Source organism: Curcuma longa, chromosome 18 (genome assembly GCF_044706935.1).
Source record: "Curcuma longa cultivar G26 ecotype Majalengka, Jawa Barat chromosome 18, ITB_CL_G26_1.1, whole genome shotgun sequence".
In the NCBI taxonomy this organism is placed as follows: domain Eukaryota; kingdom Viridiplantae; phylum Streptophyta; class Magnoliopsida; order Zingiberales; family Zingiberaceae; genus Curcuma; species Curcuma longa.
In genome coordinates, this window is record NC_133878.1 from 5,603,456 (window position 1) to 5,621,707 (window position 18,252).

Here is an 18,252-nt window from a genome sequence, read left to right on the forward strand (position 1 = left end):
CAACTACATGAGCTATTGGACTGGGGTTTCATTTGTCCTAGTGCATCACCATGGAGAGCCCCAGTCCTATTTGTGAGAAAGAAGGACAGATTTATGAGGTTGTGCATTGATTACCGTCAGTTGAATGCGGTTACAATTAAGAACAAATACCCTTTACCGCGTATTGATGATTTGTTTGATCAGTTGAAGAACTCCTGCATGTACTCTAAGATTGACTTAAGATCTGGGTATCATCAGCTAAGAATACGGGACGAGGATGTACAGAAGACAGCTTTCCGTGCTCGCTACGGACACTATGAACTCTTGGTGATGTCATTCAGACTCACCAATGCTCCAGCCGCATTTATGGATCTGATGAACCGAGTTTTCTTGGAATATCTGGACCGGTTTGTCATAGTCTTTATTGATGACATTTTAATATATTCTCAATCGGAAAAGGAGCATGAGCAACATCTTCATATTATGTTGGAGGCATTACGTCGTGAGCAGCTATATGCGAAGTTCAGCAAATGTGCGTTCTGGTTATCTTGTATGGGAATTCTCGAACATGTGGTGTCTAACCGAGGCATTTCTGTAGACCCTCAGAAGATTAAAGCAGTTACTAGTTGGGAGCAGCCAAAGTTTGTTCAGGAAGTGCGTAGTTTTCTTGGTCTGGTCGAATATTACTAGAGATTTGTAGAGGGTTTCTCTCGTATTGCTACACCGCTCACTCGTCTAACCAAAAAGGGGACAAAGTTCGCTCGGTCAGAGGCTTGTGAGGCTAATTTTAGGAGCTTAAGTAGCGGTTAGTAAATGCCCCGATATTGGTGATTCCTTCTGGTGAAGACGGATTCACACTTTACACTAATGCATCATTCCAAAGATTGGGTGCAGTATTAATGCAGTGCGATTGGATAATTGCGTATGCTTCCAGACAGTTGAATGATTTAGAGTTTGCCGTTATTATCTTCGCACTAAAGATTTGGCGACACTATCTGTACAGGGTTACGTTCAATGTTTTCACCGATCATAAGAGTTTGAAGTATCTATTCACTCAAAAGGAGTTAAACCTCAGACAGAGACGTTGAATGGAGTATCTGAAGGACTATTATTGTACTATTAACTATCACTCAAGGAAAGCTAATGTGGTAGCTGATGCACTAAGTCGGAACTCTCGTGGGATTCCAGCTAGTCAGTGGGTGGCAATTACTAATCTGGTCCGATAGTTTTCTGAGTTGGGCTTGGTGGAGCTTAACCAAACTCAGCGAGGAGTGTTGATTTCTATGATGACGCAGTCACCTATAGTAGAGAAAATTAAGGTGGCACAAGCTAGCGACCAGCATACTCAGTTTATCTGTAGTAGGATGGACTCCGAACAGCAGTTGGGGTTTTCTTGCGACAATGATAAGATACTTCAATTCCGAGTAAGACTTTGTATTCCAGAGCAGCATCCGATTAAGGAGTTAATACAGGAGGCACACCATTCTAGGTTCGTGATACATCCTAGTGGTACTCGTATGTATCGGGATTTGAAACGCTCGTAATGGTGGAACGGTATGACGAGTGATATCGCAGACTTTGTTGCGAGATGTTTAATGTGTCAGCAAGTGAATGTTGAACCCCAAAGACTAGTCGAGTTACTTTAGGAGATACCGGTATCCGAGTGGAAGTGGGAATATATTACGATAGATTTCATTACAGGCCTATCCAAGACCCGGAACTCGGAAGGGGCATGATGCGATGTGGGTAATCCCTGTATTTAATTAATACAGAATAAGTTCTAGTGCATGTTATTTTTCTATTGTAGTTGGTTGGATACCTTAGACATATTCATGTTTATTCTATGTTTATCCTCGATTCGCTTGAATCTCATGTGACATCTATTTTGTTACGTGTTCAGACATTTTGCTATGCATGTTGATTTAGCATAGTAATTGTTGGTCATTGTTGCTTGATCATCACATCATACATGGTGCAATGTGACGATTGTAATTTTGAATGTTGTGGGTCAATCATCATTGATAGTTGGCCTAGTAGTGGCAAGTTATAGAATAGGTGGTTAGGAATTTCCTATTCATTGAACCATCGAGAGATAGTGGCTTTATGGTCTGTACTCAGTCGAGTCAATGTCCTGTGCCCTAGTCACCGCAGAGGGGTGGTACTCAGAGACGAGTATAGAGTGGTACTCAAAGACGAGTATGGAGGACAGACATTGACTATAGGATGTAGGTAGCTATATAGCTGCATACTGATTTATCACCAGGTTACTTTGTTGTGGTATTGGATTTATGGCAGTGTGATGTCGAACACCCCCAGCGTCATATATACGTGAGTACTGGGGCGAGTGTGGGTAGTTATATTGTGCATGTGCTGTTTTGTGTACTTGATATATAGGTACTGGACCGTATATGTTACATCGAACGGATTCGCTGAATCGTTTGGCAGATTTGTACGATAAAGGGATCGTTAGGTTTTATGGAGTACCTGTAAGTATCATTTCGGATAGAGATTCGTCTTTTACCTCACGGTTCTGGCAGAGTCTACAGCAAACACTGGGTACAGAGCTTCATTTTACTACAGAATTTCATCCACAGACAGACAGTCAGTCAGAGCGTACTATTCAGACTCTAGAAGATTTACTGAGGGTTTGTGTTATGGATTTCGGTGGCAGTTGGGAGGATCACTTACATTTGGTTGAGTTCGCATATAACAACAGCTATCACTCTACTATTCAGATGGCTCCGTATAAGGCTTTGTATGGAAGACCTTGCCAATCTCCGATGTTGTGGGAGGAGGTTGGTGAGAGACAGCTGTTGGGTCCACATGGTATTCAGCAAGATGCCGAGCTTGTACGCATTATCAAACGACGTATGTCAGAGGCTCAGGATTGACAGAAGAGTTATGTGGGTCCTTGGCCAGAAGGAGCAGCAGTTGCGGAACAAAACCATTTGACTTGTAAAAGTCAGGTGGCAGCAGCATACAGATGAGGAGGATTCTTGGGAGCTGGAGGATATTATCCGAGCTCGATACCCTCATCTATTTACTTGAGATATGATTCTGACTATGGTATTTCTACACTATAGTATGAAGATAGTAAATTTGAGGACCAAATTTTTATTAGTAAGGGAAAATGTAAGATACAATAAAATTCTTTTGTTGTTAATGGTGAAAAATGAAACTCGTCTTGTGAAGACGAAATGAACGAAACTGATTTCGTTCAAATTAAAGGTCGTTTAGTTAGTAAACCAAATAATTCAATTTTAAACCAACTTGGTTTGGTTCATGATGGAAGACGTTTTGGCAAAACGAATGCAATGAGAATCTTCGTCTTAGGCAGACGAATTGAACAAAACTAGGTTAGGTCGAATCGGAGTTCATTTAGTTAGTGAACCAAACGAACCAAAAACAAACCCAGTTTGCTACAGTGCCGGTTCGCTACAGTATTTAGGGTTAAGAAACCGATTCAGCCTAGCCGCCGCGTGATCCAAATTTGCTCAAACCCTAACCCCAATTTAAAAGTACTGTAGCTCCTCATTATAACGAGAAAATCACGATTTTCCTACAGAGCCTTCTTTCTCCTCTGTCGCGGTCAAACTTGCGACTTCTCCCTGACGGCGTGATCGCGCAGGCGTCCATCTGAAGCCAACACCGAGAGGAACCATCGGCGATCAGAACTCCGGCCATCAAGCGTGTCTCGCCGAGGGTGGCTGGGATTTGTTGGCAGTGGCAATCGACGCGAACAGAGGAGCACGATTTTGAGGGTTTATCGGTAAGAGCACGATTTTGAGGGTTTATCAGTAAGAGCCCGATTTTCTGTTTTCATCGGGATTTCTTGATCTGAATTCTTGATATGATCTGTTCTGTTCGATCGGCAGATCAGTGGTGGGCGACGGTCTTGATCGAGCAACATCGGGGCTGAGCAAGGGTTTCTAAGGCTTCAAATCTGAGGTGAGATCTCTCTTCTTGATTAGGTTTTTGTTTGAGCTTGCTGTGGAAATTGTCAATTGCTGAGGGTTCGGTGTTGTTTTGTTCGTCATCGGATTTTTAGGGGTTTGTCCTGAATTTTGGTTGGATCTGTTGAATGAGCTAGGTTCTATTTGATTGAAGTCATTGGATGGTTTGAATTTGTAAATATTGAGGAGGGAGGAGGGGGGGTTCTACGGTGCTTTCTCCTTTCGTGCAGCTGTGTTGTTCAGAGGCATGTCTGATTGTGGAGTTTTCGTTGCATCTTAACTGCGTGACAAGCGCTATAACAGATTTGACTGTTGTATTGGGTCTTCTCGATGATTTATGCTGATTGATTGGCTAAGCTTTGGTCTTTAGCACTGAACTAGGGGCACTGACTTGTTCGGATTTGCCAATTTTGGTTGGATTTGAATGTGGTTCTGTTGAATTGATCTAGGGCTTCTGATTTGAGGTAAGGGATTTTTAACTCGATTAGTTCTCAATCAATGATGGTTGCTATCGGGTTTCAAGGGTTGACGGATCTGAGTTGATTGGATCCGGTTGATCAAGTTTGCTAGATCTGTTGACGGATCTGATTTGGTTGGATCTGGTTGATCAAGTTTGTTGGATCTGTTGATGGATCTGATTTGATTTGATCCAGTTAAGGTTAACCCTAGTTTCGGTTAGGGTTTGATTTGTTGTAAAATTTAAAATATAATTGTATTTAGTGGTGTTGTATGTTATAATTTGCAGGACCCTGATTGGTGGATCATGCTATGTACGAGGTGTATTTTTCTGGGGATTCTCATATCGATTTTCGTCACACCAGATGGGTACTCCTATGATTGGTCAACACAAGTCCTATTCGTAGTGCATAATTATTTTCCATTGTTAATTATCTTGTTGTTATCCTTGTTACCTTCATTGCTTGATACCTTGTTGATTAATCTCTATATGATCTTCTGATTGCTTCTATACAGTTGCATTTTATTGTTGATCTGTGAGTAATGACTTGTTCTAGTTGATGTTGATTATGCCTGATTAGATGTAGACCTCACTTGTTGAATTAAGCATCATAACATATGCATGATAAAAGTAAGTGTGGATCATTGTTATTGTTGTTGGCACTCACCTGATACTGTGTTGTAGTGGTACAGGGGTGAGAACATTTGTTGCACTATATTGGATACAACCAGGACTGGCTAGATAGCCCTCCTGCGATATCCTGACTGCTCCCCACTTGATTAGTAGTAGTTTGTTGTTGGAACGTGTGCAATTATCCTATCGTGCGCCCTAGTTCACTGCACTAGGTGGGAGTCGAGGGGTGGCGAGTGCAAACAGTGATCATGCATAACATATAGAGTAATGATAGATCGCATGAAAAATTGTAGCATGACACACTCAATGCAAATGGGACCCACATCCATGCATTGAGTGTGTTATGCTACATTCATGCTACAATTTTCATGCTACCTATCATTACACTAACATATATATATGCATTTGTTGGTAGTTATTTTCTGCATTGATGGTTGTTGCACTTATTATTATATTATTGTGGTTATTGCACTTGTTGTTACATATGATTGTGATTGTTGTACTTGTTGTTATATGATTGTTGCATTGGATGCATTATTCTCGTATTGTATGTCATGAGATGATTATTTAATCTAGGTGTTGAAAAACTATGGAGTTGATCTAACCAAAATTTTACAAGAACCAATACTTCCATCTGATTCACGTCACTCCTTTTAGTATTAGTAAGGTAACTTATTATGATGTATCAACTATTAATTTTAATTCGAGTTATTAATAAATCAATTTTCTTTAAAGAAAAATATATTTATTTATTTTTGTTTAACAATATTAAGATGGTAAATAATTAAGAACTTATATCAAATCAATATACAACTTATTTTTAAATTATACACAATAAATATATTTATCTAATAATTACTATATATATAAATAAAAAAGTATCGAAACCGTATCGGCACACAGTACGAAACAGTATCGTTCCGATGTGGGACCGAAACTTCGGCACGAGTCGAGATTTTAAACCTTGAATACTACTTCATAAAAAGCTTAAAATATATATATATATATATATATATATATATATATATACACATATAATTTTGAATTTGTTTACCTGACACCATGGCTAAAAATTTATGATCTGTTGTTCTAAAATCTTAACAAATCTTCAATTTAGACCACAGGACACACCATTACCGCACAAGAATCTTCATTCATAAGCTAATCATAACCACTCAGTTTTTATTCTAAGAAATGGTATCTTCATTGATCTCTAATTATTGATGAATATAAACATAAATAAATACTAAAATTTCAATAACTCTAGCATATATTTTTATCCATCAAGCTTAAATATTCTATTTTTTTTAGTAAGTCAATCTTCATTTTACGCTATTTTATAAGATACATGTGTTATCTCTTGATAGCAATTCTTCAGTTAAAAAAACAAATTGATGATGTTCACCATATAACAATCATAGTAATTGTTGGTGTTGCACCAAGATTACCATTCACAAGAAAAGATGATAGCAAGATGCACGCACAAGCGGTGCAGACTTACAATCCACAATTAACACATATTTCACCAATGTCTTCTAAAATATAAGTTATCTCAAGAAAAGCATACCTTCAAGGTACCAATTGCTAGTCCTTTAAGATGTTTCATACCATGAATGCGAACACGAACATTATCACCTTGAAATTTTTCTCCAGTTTCAATGTTTTATCAGAAGCTTCAAATATCTGTTTAAATATAAGTAACAACTAGTAAGATCACAAAATGTATGATGTTATAGGAGTTGCACAGCCATTTAGAATCACTGCGCTTACATTGACATATGCACTGGTGAAGGAGAAGGAGAAGAAGATATCTCCAAAAGCAATCCAAGCCCCTTATCAACCTCAATATTTGTGAATTTTCATAAATTTCTCCGGTTTTAACATACATCAATTTGATCAATTTAGCAAAAAAAAAACAATCTATCAATCCAACTATAATTTCCTCAATTGCCCTAAACCTAAATAACCAACACATTTAAAGAATGCTAAATATTCTAAGAGCTTAAACTAAAACTTTTATGTAATCCAAGGAGCATAAATTTGGTCGGTATGCCTCCTTGTATGCTTGGATCGACAAAGAATTAGAGATTATCTTTATACACATTTTGTTTGGTTCTCTCAAAAAGAGATACTGCATCCTCCAAATAAATGAAAATAAATTAGCAACATCAGAAATGATTTCAGAATACATACAGCTGGTGGAGCTATGTTATACACAAGAAACTTATTCAAGGTCAATCCAACTGCCCTAGTTGACGGATCAACAAACAATATTCGAGCAATCACCTAGAATCAAGTACAATGAGAAAAGGTGAGATAAAGAGCAGTAGATCCTATTCAAATGACAGAACTGAAACCGACCCAGAATAAAATAGGAGCACAGAAGAATGATTATAGCAGAAAGAGAGCACTACAAAAATAATCAAATAACAATAAAAATTATTTTTCACAACAATAAACAGAAAAACCACAAGCTCGAAAGATACAGAAATATAATCTAGTAAAATCTTGTCTAAATATTCCAGTAATGGCCTGCAGAGAATGAGAATAAGTACAATCAAAATATGTTGTTCAACAGAGTATGCCAGACTAGGTTGTAGTAAACCAAAAATGCACCCATAAAGTAACTTGATTTATCAAACCGAGATAGTTGCTATTCATATCGACCAGGTTTAAGGTAGACATAAGTTGACAAATAACAAATCAGTAACTTCCCCTAAGTGAGCTACAACCCACTTGGAAACATTAAACAATAATTGTCGATATCTGGCCACATAACACAACTCATTTACTTATTTGGCATGACCATGAGCCAAATTGAATAACCTCAAATTAATAGTTCACACATTAGATAGTTAGAAGTGTAGACTGTTACTTTAATATATTTAGTGATAACCTACTATGCTGCCGCATGCCCCATATGTCTGAAGTAGGCCAACTGCTTGCTGCTTTAACATCCTTTTAAAATTTTGATGATAAGATAAATACAAGAAACAAGAAATATGTGTCGTTCATTATATAATACTAACAATTGAAAGCATCTGGAAAGCCACAAAGCATTGCAGATCATGTGTGAAAAAAAAAAAGAATTAGAAAGCATGGTTATTCGCCAGATAACAACTAACTCATTGACAATGAGAATGTAATACCTTTTTGTTCTGAGCATAGTTGTCTTTCCATGTTCCACTTGGGAAAGCATTCTCTAAATGGAACATATCTATCAAAAAGTATTAGATTATAAGCAACCAGGTGAATGCGTCTTATTCAATTTCAAAGCCTTGCACCTTCCAAAACATAAGCAATGAAAAAATTAAAAGGCCATACAGTTCCAGTGAAGTATGTAAGAAATGATAGCATCATTCCATTCTCCAGAACAGAAGTCACTCGAGCATTAACCATCATGCCTGGAACCAATAGTGTCAACTTGCAGAAGAGAGTCCTTTAAGATCTTTAACCTGTGATAGAATATCAAGACAATTAAAAATTAGATTAAATATTAAAAACATAGACAAATGAAAGAACTGAAACATACAACACGTTTTGCAACCACATCAGAATCAACATAGAGAACAGCTAGAGCTTTGTCAATGCTTTTAACACAACACTGTATAAATTGTCCTGCAGTAAGTTGATTTTCTGAAAACTAGATAATATAAGCACATTCGAAGAAGTAAAGTCCTGAGCAGTATTTCCTGTCAATTCATGCAATGGAATCGACAAAATCAGTTAGAAAAATGAAAGCTTCAAATATCTGTTCAAATATAAGTAACAACTAGTAAGATCACAAAATGTATGATGTTATAGGAGTTGCACAGCCATGTAGAATCACTGCGCTTACATTGACATATGCACTGGTGAAGGAGAAGGAGAAGAAGATATCTCCAAAAGCAATCCAAGCCCCTTATCAACCTCAATATTTGTGAATTTTCATAAATTTCTCCGGTTTTAACATACATCAATTTGATCAATTTAGCAAAAAAAAAAAACAATCTATCAATCCAACTATAATTTCCTCAATTGCCCTAAACCTAAATAACCAACACATTTAAAGAATGCTAAATATTCTAAGAGCTTAAACTAAAACTTTTATGTAATCCAAGGAGCATAAATTTGGTCGGTATGCCTCCTTGTATGCTTGGATCGACAAAGAATTAGAGATTATCTTTATACACATTTTGTTTGGTTCTCTCAAAAAGAGATACTGCATCCTCCAAATAAATGAAAATAAATTAGCAACATCAGAAATGATTTCAGAATACATACAGCTGGTGGAGCTATGTTATACACAAGAAACTTATTCAAGGTCAATCCAACTGCCCTAGTTGACGGATCAACAAACAATATCCGAGCAATCACCTAGAATCAAGTACAATGAGAAAAGGTGAGATAAAGAGCAGTAGATCCTATTCAAATGACAGAACTGAAATTCACCCAGAATAAAATAAGAGCACAGAAGAATTATTATAGCAGAAAGAGAGCACTGCAAAAAATAATCAAATAACAATAAAAATTATTTTTCACAACAATAAACAGAAAAACCACAAGCTCGAAAGATACAGAAATATACAGAGCTAACAATATGATGAAAAGAAGTAATCGATGTCATTATCCAGTAAAATCTTGTCTAAATATTCCAGTAATGGCCTGCAGAGAATGAGAATAAGTACAATCAAAATATGTTGTTCAACAGAGTATGTCAAACTAGGTTGTAGTAAACCAAAAATGCACCCATAAAGCAACTTGATTTATCAAACCGAGATAGTTGCTATTCATATCGGCCAGGTTTAAGGTAGACATAAGTAGACAAATAACAAATCAGTAATTTCCCCTAAGTGAGCTACAACCCACTTGGAAACATTAAACAATAATTGTCGATATCTGGCCACATAACACAACTCATTTACTTATTTGACATGACCATGAGCCAAATTGAATAACCTCAAATTAATAGTTCACACATTAGATAGTTAGAAGTGTAGACTGTTACTTTAATATATTTAGTGATAACCTAATATGCTGCCGCATGCCCCATATGTGTGAAGTAGGCCAACTGTTTGCTGCTTTAAACATCCTTTTAAAATTTTGATGATAAGATAAATACAAGAAACAAGAAATATGTGTCGTTCATTATATAATACTAACAATTGAAAGCATCTGGAAAGCCACAAAGCATTGCAGCTCATGTGTGAAAAAAAAAGAATTAGAAAGCATGGTTATTCGCCAGATAACAACTAACTCATTGACAATGAGAATGTAATACCTTTTTGTTCTGAGCATAGTTGTCTTTCCATGTTCCACTTGGGAAAGCATTCTCTAAATGGAACATATCAAGCTATCAAAAAGTATTAGATTATAAGCAACCAGGTGAATGCGTCTTATTCAATTTCAAAGCCTTGCACCTTCAAAAACATAAGCAATGAAAAAATTGAAAGGCCATACAGTTCCAGTGAAGTATGTAAGAAATGATAGCATCATTCCATTCTCCAGAACAGAAGTCACTCGAGCATTAACCATCATGCCTGGAACCAATAGGTCAATTGAGAGTCCTTTAAGATCTTTAACCTGTGATAGAATATCAAGACAATTAAAAATTAGATTAAATATTAAAAACATAGACAAATGAAAGAACTGAAGCGTACAACACGTTTTGCAACCACATCAGAATCAACATAGAGAACAGCTAGAGCTTTGTCAATGCTTTTAACACAACACTGTATAAATTGTCCTGCAGTAAGTTGATTTTCTGAAAACTAGATAATATAAGCACATTCGAAGAAGTAAAGTCCTGAGCAGTATTTCCTGTCAATTCATGCAATGGAATCGACAAAATCAGTTAGAAAAATGAAAGAAAATAATCAGTGACAAAAGGTAGAAAAAACTGCATATGGAACAAAAAAAATCATGAATGAACACAGACCCCATCCAGTAGTTACCATTTTGATTCCTTGGCAAAAATCCAGTAACAGATGAGACTCCAAAATAGAGAATGTAGCCATGATCCTCCATGCTCTTTACTTGAGCATTCAAGACCTGGAAGGCACCAAAAACATTCAGTTACAAAGAAAGAATTTTTTCCAACAAGAGGTAAGAACTTCCAATATGCCTTGGCACAATCATAAAATAATATTGTATGCAACCTCATAATTACCATTTGCCTAGATGTGGGAGTGAGCATTCATAGGTTGATAGCGATTAAACTATTGATAGGAATAATTTTGAAAAAATATTGGTGGTTTTAAGTTAAACTAACAGTATACTCATTATTATTATATTTATTTTAATTTAAATTATTTAATTAAAAGATGTGTTATCTTCATCTTTTGTTAATAAGATGAACAACTCAGGGGGCTAATCTTCATGGTTCTGTTCCTCTAATTAAATAAGTTAAAAACTCGGGGGGCTAATCATCGGCTAAAGGGACGAAAATTGTAGATTTTATGTTAGAAAAGATGTGTTATCTTCATCTTTTGTTAGGAACTAAATCCCCAGTAAAGGACAAAAAGATGTAATGTTGTAGGCATAAAATTTATGTAACATATGTCAATCAAAAACAAATTGTTAGAACCGACCTTTAGTGTTATTTGATTAGCAAACCTGGGAAGCTTCCCAGTGAAACCATCTCCGGCAAGAAAACCCTAGTCATCTTGCGCGTTTGTTAGTGATCCCCTCAGCCCCTTCTTTCTCAGATTATCTTTACCCTTCCTTCCACTACTTTCCTCCCTTTCAAATTCAACTTCTGCTTCTGCACGAGCCTAGATCTGCCTCCTCTTCCCAACTTATGACTCTCCCTCCACCTATCCACCAAGTAGATAGCCAAATTTAATGCCCTTCTTTCAGAATTGAGATTTAAGAATACGGAGCTGCAATGAGATCAATGAGATGGACAAGAGTTATAGAACCTCTGGGAAAATCAAGGTCATCATCTTCCATGACAACGGAGGACGGCGTCTTCAAAGGAAAGGAAAGGTTGTTCTCTGTCCCTTTCCCTGCCTTCTCCCCAACATGCGTTCTCTTGCTAGCTGCCATCGTATAAAAGAGCGGCAAAAGGCGAAAGAGTTTTAGGCTTTTGTGAAGGGTTGGATCAAGAGCAAAAAGCAGCACCTCACCTCCGCTGATAGAAAACCTCACTGAGGTCCCCTACGGCAAAAAAAAAAAAAACCGGTATGAAAGGGAATGGACGGAAGAAGAAGCTCCGGCTTCTCGGCGTCTCTCGAACGGAAGAGCAAGTGAGCTTTAGGGTTTTTGCTCCGTATAAGGAAGAGGAAGGGAACGCGGATGATTGCCGCCGGAGGATCGGACAGCGTCGCTTGATCGGACAGCTCACGGGCGTGGGACACAGCGGTGGTCGGTAGGCCGTGCGAGGGTTTAATCAAAACTTTAAGTTTTCAAATATGACCGTTTGAATAGGACCGTTCAAATAGGTTTTTTTTTTTAATCTAATCGATTTATTTTATTAAAATATGATTAAAAAAATATTTTAAATTTTAAAAAATCTAATAAATTTTATATAATCATTCAAATTCAAATTTCTCATATTGGAACTTGGAGTGATAGAGTCCTTAGAACTGAAATGATAAAGTACGCGATAATTATCGTGAATTAGAATGATAAAGTCTGTGATGATCACAATCGGTAGAGTCCACTTCAACTGTTATGATTTTTCTTGCGAACCATGGCAGGATGACTATTGTGAACTAATATTAGAAAATAAAAAATTTTATTCAAAATAACTCATCCTCAAGTTTGCATGTATACATCATAGGGTACAAGTTTCATAATAATAAAAGTAATTAAAACGCTATATTATGTAGGAAATTCACTCTTGTAAGTTTTTTTTTCATTATTCATAAGATTCTAAACGATCCATTCGCTCAAGGGTTAAATTTGTCAAAATGATCATAAAGAAAGCAGTTTTTGAGTAATAGTAATGAATTCATATTGAGTGATTTGGAAAAGTTATAAACTTGTAGTGTTTGTTAATAATATTCATGTATTTTTTTTATTCTACTTCAAGATGTATTTATGAAATTATTTTTATTTTTCTATTAAAGTTTGGAATATTGAAACTTTGCAGTTGACTTCTTACGGGAATCCTCCCTGAACTTTTAAACCAGATCTTCCACTTAACCAAATCGGGGATTTGAAAGGTTAGCCATGGAGTCAATAAGATTTGATTAGTCAACCTAAATTGAAATCGAATACAAAAAAAATGTTAACCTAATCTCACACTATTTTTTAGTATATAGGGTTGCATTTGGACAAATCTTCTGTAAAAGATGGAATCCTTTATCTTAGTGGTCTCACACGGTCGATCTCACGATCAAATGTGAGGAGGTAAATCGAAAAACTATAATTGATTACGACAGATAAAGGTATTGTGGTAAATCGAGAAACTGCAGTTGATCACGACAGAGGAGGGTATTGCTCGGTTTCGTTAAGATTTGAACCCTTGTCCTCTTTTATAAGTCTGCTCCATCGTAACTAACTCAGTTATGTTCCGAAGGTGCATTTAGATAAATCGATCAATCATCTAGTAGATATCTGAATCTGTTTTAGACATACTAGATTGACTTTGATTAGACCCAATAATTCTTTTAAAATATAAAATAATAATAAAGATTTAAAAGATCAATAAAATAGTTATATCTTTTAGAAAATAATAAATACATATGTATATAAGTTTTAAAATATATTTTAACCTTCAAAATGATAAAATTTATTATTTTTAATTGTCTAAGAAAATTTGACACGATAATGGTGCCTCAGATAAATCTTGTGAAACTTGACACAGGATCTATACTGAACTCGGTAAGACAGAGCCAAATTAAATTAAACTAAATTATACATGATTAACATCCATTACAAGAAAAAAAAAGGAATTAGCAATTGATTTAACTATCAAATTTAAGTCGCTAAATAAAATTTTAACCGATTTAGCATTTGAAAATTTTAATGGTTAAATTTTAATCATTAAATTAGTTATTCAGCTGGTGAATTTAATAATTGATTTTTTATTCGATTGTTAAATTTAACGATTGATTTTTCATTAGGTCGTTAAACCTAGTGACCGCATATAAAATTGAAAAATTATTCGTTAAACTTAGTGATCGAATGAAAAATTCATCGCTAATCAATTTAAATAATTTTCAAAATTTAAAATCATAACCAAATTAATTTAATTAAATCAATTTAACCAAAAATAATATTAAAAAAACAACTTTTACCCTAACCTAAAAAATCAATTAATTAAACTATTAAAATCAATCTAATTGCTAATTAGAGATTAAACTTCGCTAATTTATTGACCTAAATAAAAATAATCAATCGCTAATTTAATTTTTAAACATATAATTTTTAAAAACTATTTAATAAAAATTAATTTAATCAATTTAAATAATTTTTAAAATTAAAAATCTTAACCAAACTTATATAATTAATTCAATTTATATAAGAGACCGCGAGAAAGGATGTCGAGTGGGCAATGGTTAATGGTTTAGGATGATTTTGATACAAGAATAAGTTGAAGGACATCATATTTACATGCATTATTTTGCACAACATAATTATTGAGGATAAGAGAAATGTAATAGTTAATTGGTCGGATGATGAGGAGACTGTCATAAATATTTCAAGGCTCCACCTAAGAATTCCAAAAATACCTTGTGAGAAGTTGTGAGATATGTGATAGTCAACTATAATAAAGTAAAAACGAAATATATGAAATTTAAGTTTAACAATATTAGACGTAATGAAATAATTATTAAGATAGAAGATGACAAATTGTTTGAAATTGAGAACTATAAGTATTTAAGATTATTTTTGTAAGAAGATGGAGAGATTGAGAAAGATGTCTTACATAGAATACAAGTAGGATGGTTGAAATAGAAGAGAGTGTTGAATGTTTTATGTGATCATAAAGTACCTCTAAAATTTTTAAAAAAAAATCTACAAAATGACGGTTAGACCTGCTACATTATATAACACAATGTTGGACTATGATTTGAACAAATAAGTAGAAGATGAAAGTTACCGAGATGAAAATGTGAAGGTCGATGTGTGGACATAACATTAGAGAGAAAAACAAAATTGTATATATTAAGGAAAAATTTTAAGATATATATTTAAGTTGGTATGAATATATATTTAGATGATCAAAAAAATATAAGTTTTATTTAGTCAAGAGATATGAAATTAAGATCTTCTTTGATAAATTATGATGAGACATTTTGATTTTTTTTTTAATTATGATGAAAATAAAGGAGATTTTCAGACAAGTTGCTACCTATAAATTTCATGATCTTCTTCTCAAAAATGAAATGATAAAAGATGAGAGATTTTCAGACATGGATCTCAGTTGCTACCTATCAAATTCCACTTGGTCTTCTCAAGTTTCCTTATTTCATGGTTAAATGAAACTAGAATGGCGAGTGAAAAGGCGAGGGCTTCGCAGAGTAAACAAGAGCATACGTTGATTTGCTGCCAGTGAGCACTTCGATCGAGGGGAGGGAGCCAGGAGATCCTCTCCATTAGTGTGCTGCGCCTGCCACGAGCGGTTTCGGCTCCCCTCCCAGCCAACTGCTGGTGCTGGTTCTGCGGTGAGTTCCTTTTTTGCTTTGATAGATCGGGAGGAAGTTGGATTCGTGCATTTAGGTTTTCAGCTCTTCGATTTCGGTTTCGGTCCGTAGAGTCGATTTCATTGCCTTTGACTACGTTGATAGATAGTCCGGGTTTTGATTCGTTTGAGAAACCCTTTTGATTTGATCTCATCAGATTTGTTTAATCTAACTCTTCTTTCAGATTCCTGAACCAAGTAAACCTTGGTTTAATCAAAAAGTTAGTCAATTCTGAAATGGTGTTTAGGTTGCAAAATCACGACTCACCTCACCTCCTTATCGATGGAAGACTCATGTCCTAGATAATGCCACAATTTGTGACACCCTAATTTAGCATCTGATTTTGGAGGTTTTGGGCTAGTTCTATTGATTTATAATGCCTAGTTCGTCCACAATGTTCAAACCTACTGAGTTAATCGATCAACTTTAGATTGTGAGAAAAAGTCATTTGTGATACTTCTAAACAGAAAAGAAATGAGATTACTTACCTAATAACGGGATTTCAAAATGGTATTCTTAGGGTCTGCAATTTTGTAGCTAAAGAATTTTGTCTTCTTAGGGAATTGTATTATGAGGGTCTGGAATTCTGGATTTGTGCTTCAGCCATGCAAGTGTCCCCTATCCCAACACAAGTGTCTCCTATGCCGTCGTGCTATAACTCTGCTTATACTGCATCAACAATAAATGAGGATCACGACTGGGAAGCTTATCAAGTACTTCAGAGCATTGAGAATTACAATCGCCGGTTTGGCAGAAACCCAAGTCTTATTCAGGTATGTTGAGCTTTAGATACAATAGCAGACTTCTTGTCCATCACCATCCTAGATGCCTGCTAAATATTCATCAATGTCCAGTAACATAATGAAACACTATTCAAGGCTTTAAGCAATTAATCAGTCTTGTAATCATTTTATGTAAATCAATTATTCTGATAAGTGTTTGCTTTGAGTCATTTTCCAGAAAATTTTATAGTCCTCTGCTATCCTTCCAATTCTTATTCTTTAAATAAAAGATTTTTAAACAATATTAATTTCAAATAATTGAAATTGCCATATAATTGATACAAGGAATCAAATAATGATATATAAACTATGCTTAAATAACTTTACCAAATATCTTAGATAAAATAGACTAAAAACATATTGATTATATTGTATTATATGAAAAATAGAGGGGCACTCTTATAATTTTGATTTTTAAAGAATAAGTTGCATAAAAAGTGATGACAGCTTGAAACGTCAGCACATGGCATTGTCTTAAAGATTCCTTTTAATTGTGTGTGTGTGTAGATGTATATTAGACATATCTTTTGGATCATTCATGAGTGCTAACAATCTAAAAAAGTTCAATATTGAAGAGGTTTCAGGATGTTCCATTCTTCATAAGAAGGTTATTGAGAGAAGTTCTGGATCCTCAGAGAGCATTTCCCTTCGTCTTCAGAGCACGAACAGCCTTGTCTGTAAGTTCATCAATGATCAAATGGATGGTGTGCAGATCACTACATAAACTAGCTATTATCTCAATGTTTTATAACTGTGCTATCTAGATACTAAGAGCAAGTAGCATATTTTTAGAGATCCTACTTGTGTATTTTAGCAATGTCAGCAGTATGCATTCATGAAGATTCCAAATGCATGCGATATTATCTGAATGTCTAATTGACATAACAAGTTTCTTGATGCATCCAACATTGTTGAAATACCAAGAATAGGTGTTGAGTACACATGTTGGGTCACAGAATGCTAGTAGTCTCAGCTTATGTTGCAGGAGGTATAGAAGTTACTGGTCCTGTCCTAAATTTAGCGGCATTCAGTATGAGTTTACATTCTCTTCATAACTGCAACTAATCTAGAAACTTTTGCAGCTTGATTTAAGATATCGACTCACAAATGAATGTGGCATATTTCGAGATATAAAAACTAACTAACCTCCTGGTGTGCTATTTAAGCTTTGTAAAACTTTCTATTAATGAAAGGGTGAACTCAGTAATGTGATATAAGTATATAAAGTTGGATTTAGTTAGTGCATCTAATGTGACTACTATTTGTAGATATTAGTATTGGTTATGTTGTGAGCCCCTTGGACATTTTATTGGAACATAAGTTGCCGTTGACTTGACTCCAAACGGTATGTATCATCACAAACAACAAAATGTATGTGTTTAGTACTGGTGATTGTGTTCATCAACCTTGCTGCCCTGTATCGCGGTTTACTTCTGAATTGCCATGGAGGTGCTTAAAATGCCCCGCCTAGCATCACATGTGAAAGTGTGACTTGATCGAAGATGGTGTTTATGGTAAATTTCTTAAGAGTCAAAAACCAAATCATGGAAATTTTCTGAGATGTTATGGTCCTAATGCTCTTCTTCTGTTTGAAACTTGAACAGATTATCATTTATTAAAACATCTGACAATGCAATTTTAGTAAACCTATTTCCATAATATCAAATGGTGTTTGTACTGTGCCTTATTTTGTGATAAATGTATTTGATCAACTTTATCATTTTTTGGGTGTTTAATGCTATTCATTTTCTTCCATATCTCTATCCATATGACTTGAATGGTTCACAAAGTTATAGAAATGCTAGGTCATTGTTTTGCTTGTTTTATATGTAAAA

The 18,252-nt window shown here is 35.1% G+C and overlaps 1 long non-coding RNA gene and 1 pseudogene across 1 annotated transcript; both read left to right on the forward strand.

Annotated features, from left to right (window-relative positions):
• Positions 1-3,536: 3,536 nt before the first annotated feature.
• On the forward strand, positions 3,537-4,912 carry LOC141812070 (uncharacterized). The gene is made up of 3 exons (XR_012600240.1): positions 3,537-3,748; positions 3,855-3,927; positions 4,678-4,912. It is a non-coding gene; the product is annotated as an uncharacterized LOC141812070 (long non-coding RNA).
• A 7,273-nt stretch (positions 4,913-12,185) lies between these two features.
• On the forward strand, positions 12,186-17,874 carry LOC141812142 (uncharacterized; annotated as a pseudogene).
• The last annotated feature ends 378 nt before the right edge of the window (positions 17,875-18,252 follow it).